Below are 5,288 nucleotides of genomic sequence, written 5' to 3' on the forward strand. Positions count from 1 at the left end.
ACACACGTGTTGTATCGTTAGTTTCGAAGAAGTTAAGCACGTACTTTTATATACTGTGTTGTATCGTTAGTTTTCATGAAGTTAAGTATATAGTTTCTCATATAGTGTTATATAGTTAGATTTCATGAAGGTAAGCACGTAGTATCACAGACAGTGTTGTATCGTTAGATTTGAAGAAGGTAAGCACGCAGTTTCTAATATAGGGTTATATGGGAAGTTCTCATGAAGTTAAGCACATATTTCCACACACAGTATTGTATCGGTAATTTTGAAGAAGTTAAGCACGCAGTTTCTAATACAGTGTTACATGGTAAGTCTCATGAAGTTAAGCACATAGTTTCACACACAGTGTTGTATCGTTAGTTTTTAAGAAGTTAAGCACGAAGTTTGTAATACAGTATTACATTGTAAGTTCTCATGAAGTTAAGCACATAGTTTCACCCACAGTTTTGTATCACTAGTTTCCATGAAGTGAAGTATGTAGTTTCTCGTATCGTGCTATATAATTAGATTTCATGTAGGTAAGCACATAGTTACACACACTGTGTTGTATCGTTAGTTTTGAAGAAGTTAAGCATGTAGTTTCACACACAGTGTTGTATTGTCAGTTTTTCCATGAAGTTAAGCACGTGTTTTCTCACACAATGTTGTATCATTAGTTTTGAAGAAGTTAAGCACGTACTTTTATATACTGTGGTGTATCGTTAGTTTTCATGAAGGTAAGTATGTAGTTTCTCATATAATGTTATATAGTTAGATTTCATGATGTTAAGCGCATAGTTTCACACACAGTGTTGTATTGTTAGATTTGGAGAAGTTAAGCACGTAGATTCTAATACAGTGATATATGGGAAGTTCTCTTGAAGTAAAGCACATTGTTTCACACACGTGTTGTATCGTTAGTTTCGAAGAAGTTAAGCACGTACTTTTATGAACTGTGTTGTATCGTTAGTTTTCATGAAGTTAAGTATGTAGTTTCTCATATAGTGTTATATAGTTAGATTTCATGAAGATAAGCACGTAGTATCACACACAGTGTTGTATCGTTAGTTTTGAAGAAGTTAAGAACATAGTTTTATATACTGTATTGTATCGTTAGTTTTCATGAAGATAAGTATGTAGTTTCTCATATAGTGTTATATAATTAGATTTCTTGAGGTTAAGCACATAGATTCAAACACAGTGTTGTATTGTAGATTTGATGAAGTTAAGCACATAGATTCTAATACACTGATAAATGGGAAGTTCTCTTGAAGTAAAGCACATTGTTTCACACACGTGTTGTATCGTTAGTTTCGAAGAAGTTAAGCACGTACTTTTATATACTGTGTTGTATCGTTAGTTTTCATGAAGTTAAGTACGTAGTTTCTCATATAGGGTTATATAGTTAGATTTCATGAAGTTAAGCACGTAGTATCACACAGAGTGTTGTATCGTTAGATTTGAAGAAGGTAAGCACGTAGTTTCTAATATAGGGTTATATGGGGAGTTCTCATGAACTTAAGCACATGGTATCACACACAGTTTTGTATCGTTAGTTTTGAAGAAGTAAAGCACGTAGTTTTATATACTGTGTTGTATCGTTAGTTTTCATGAAGTTAAGCACATAGTATCACACACAGTGTTGTATCATTAGTTTTGAAGAAGGTAAGCATGTAGTTTCACATACGGTGTTGTATCGTTACTTTTTAAGAAGTTAAGCACGTAGTTTCTAATACAGTGTTACATGGTAATTTCTCATGAAGTTAAGCACATAGTTTCACACACAGTGTTGTATCATTAGTTTTGAAGACGTTAAGCATGTAGTTTCACACACAGTGTTGTATTGTTAGTTTTTCCATGAAGATAAGCAGGTATTTTGTTACACAATGTTGTATCGTTAGTTTTGAAGAAGTTAGGCACGTACTTTTATATACTGTGTTGTATCGTTTGTTTCCATGAAGGTAAGTATGTAGTTTCTCATATAGTGTTATATAGTTAGATTTCATGAAGTTAAGCACATAGTTTCACAAACAGTGTTGTATCATTAGTTTTGAACAAGTTAAGCACGTAGTTTCTAATACAGTGTTATAAGGTAAGTTCCATGAAGTAAAGCACATTGTTTCACACAGGTGTTGTATCGTTAGTTTTGAAGAAGTTAAGCACGTACTTTTATAAACTGTTTTGTATCGTTAGTTTTCAGGAAGTTAAGTATGTAGTTTCTCATATAGTGTTATATAGTTAGATTTCATGAAGTTAAGCACATATTATCACAAACAGTGTTGTATAGTTAGTTTTGAAAATGTTAAGCATGTAGTTTCTAATATAGTGTTATATGGGAAATTCTCATGAAGTTAAGCACATAGTTTCACACACAGTGTTGTATCGTTAGTTTTTAAGAAGTAAAGCACGTAGTTTGTAATACAGTGTTACATTGTAAGTTCTCATGAAATTAAGCACATAGTTTCACAAACAGTGTTGTATCGCTAGTTTTCATGAAGTGAGGTATGTAGTTTCTCGTATCGTGCTATATAATTAGATTTCATGTAGTTAAGCACATAGTTTCACACACAGTGTTGTATTTTTAGATTTGAAGAAGTTAAGCACGTAGATTCTAATACAGAGATATATGGGAAGTTCTCTTGTAGTAAAGCACATTGTTTCACACACGTGTTGTATCGTTAGTTTCGAAGAAGTTAAGCACGTACTTTTATATACTGTGTTGTATCGTTAGTTTTCATGAAGTTAAGTATATAGTTTCCCATATAGTGTTATATAGTTAGATTTTATGAAGATAAGCACGTAGTATCACACACAGTGTTGTATCGTTAGTTTTGAAGAAGTCAAGAACATAGTTTTATATAGTGTATTGTATCGTTAGTTTTCATGAGGATAAGTATGTAGTTTCTCATATACTGTTATATAGTTAGATTTCTTGAAGTTAAGCACATAGTTTCAAACACAGTGTTGTTTTGTTACATTTGATGAAGTTAAGCACGTAGATTCTAATACACTGATGTATCGGAAGTTCTCTTGAAGTAAAGCACATTGTTTCACACACGTGTTGTATCGTTAGTTTCGAAGAAGTTAAGCACGTACTTTTATATACTGTGTTGTATCGTTAGTTTTCATGAAGTTAAGTATGTAGTTTCTCATATAGTGTTATATAGTTAGATTTCATGAAGGTAAGCACGTAGTATCACAGACAGTGTTGTATCGTTAGATTTGAAGAAGGTAAGCACGCAGTTTCTAATATAGGGTTATATGGGAAGTTCTCATGAAGTTAAGCACATATTTCCACACACAGTATTGTATCGGTAATTTTGAAGAAGTTAAGCACGCAGTTTCTAATACAGTGTTACATGGTAAGTTTCATGAAGTTAAGCACATAGTTTCACACACAGTGTTGTATCGTTAGTTTTTAAGATGTTAAGCACGAAGTTTGTAATACAGTATTACATTGTAAGTTCTCATGAAGTTAAGCACATAGTTTCACCCACAGTTTTGTATCACTAGTTTCCATGAAGTGAAGTATGTAGTTTCTCGTATCGTGCTATATAATTAGATTTCATGTAGTTAAGCACATAGTTACACACACTGTGTTGTATTGTTAGTTTTGAAGAAGTTAGGCATGGAGTTTCACACACAGTGTTGTATTGTCAGTTTTTCCATTAAGTTAAGCACGTATTTTCTCACACAAGATTGTATCGTTAATTTTGAAGAAGTTAAGCACGTACTTTTATATACTGCGTTGTGTCGTTAGCTTTCATGAAGTTAAGTATGTAGTTTCTCATATAGTGTTATATAGTTAGATTTCATGAAGTTAAGCACATAGTATCACACACAGTGTTGTATCGTTAGATTTGAAGAAGGTAAGCACGTAGTTTCTAATATAGGTTTACATGGGAAGTTCTCATAAAGTTAAGCACATGGTATTACACACAGTGTTGCATCGTTAGTTTTGAAGAAGTTAAGCATGTAGTTTCCCATACGGTGTTGTATTGTTAGTTTCCATGAAGTTAAGCACGTATTTTCTCACACAATGTTGTATCCTTAGTTTTTTTGAGGTTAAGCACATAGCTTTATATACTGTGTTGTATCGTTAGTTTTCATGAGGATAAGTACGTAGTTTCTCATATAGTGTTATATAGTTAGATTTCATGAAGTTAAGCACATAGTTTCACACACAGTGTTGTATCATTAGTTTTGATGAAGTTAAGCACGTAGTTTCTAATACAGTGTTATATGGGAAGTTCTCGGGGGAGGGCTCGGGAGGAAGGGAGGGAATGGTAGAGGGACCTGCAACTCACTTGTGAAGCAACCTTTTTTCTTATTTAAATTTAAACTGGAAAATAAAATTAAAAAAAAAGATAAGCACATAGTTCCACACACAGTGTTGTATTGTTAGATTTGAAGAAGTTAAGCACGTAGATTCTTATACAGTGATATATGGGAAGTTCTCTTGAAGTAAAGCACATTGTTTCACACACGTGTTGTATCGTTAGTTTCGAAGAAGTTAAGCACGTACTTTTATATACTGTGTTGTATCGTTTTCATGAAGTTAAGTATGTAGTTTCTCATATAGTGTTGTATAGTTAGATTTCATGAAGTTAAGCACGTAGTATCACACACAGTGTTGTATCGTTAGTTTTGAAGAAGTCAAGAACATAGTTTTAAATAGTGTATTGTATCGTTAGTTTTCATGAATATAAGTATGTAGTTTCTCATATAGTATTATATAGTTAGATTTCTTGAAGTTAAGCACATAGTTTCACACACAGTGTTGTATTGTTAGATTTGATGAAGTTAAGCACGTAGATTCTAATACACTGATATATGGGAAGTTCTCTTGAAGTAAAGCACATTGTTTCACACACGTGTTGTATCGTTAGTTTCGAAGAAGTTAAGCAAGTACTTTTATGAACTGTGTTGTATCGTTAGTTTTCATGAATTTAAGTATGTTGTTTCTCATATAGTGTCATGAGTTAGATTTCATGAAGGTAAGCACGTAGTATCACACACAGTGTTGTATCGTTAGATTTGAAGAAGGTAAGCACGTAGTTTCTAATACACTGTTATATGGGAAGTTCTCATTAAGTTAAGCACATAGTTTCACACACAGTGTTGTATCGTTAGTTTTCATGAAGTTAAGTATGTAGTTTCTCATATCGTTCTATATAATTAGATTTCATATAGTTAAGCACATAGTTTCACACACAGTGTTGTATCGTTAGTTTTGAAGAAGTTAAGCATGTAGTTTCACACACAGTGCTGTATTGTTAGTTTTGAAGAAGTTAAGCACGTGTTTT

This window comes from Mesocricetus auratus, unplaced genomic scaffold (assembly GCF_017639785.1).
Source record: "Mesocricetus auratus isolate SY011 unplaced genomic scaffold, BCM_Maur_2.0 Super-Scaffold_100038, whole genome shotgun sequence".
Taxonomy (NCBI): Eukaryota; Metazoa; Chordata; class Mammalia; order Rodentia; family Cricetidae; genus Mesocricetus; species Mesocricetus auratus.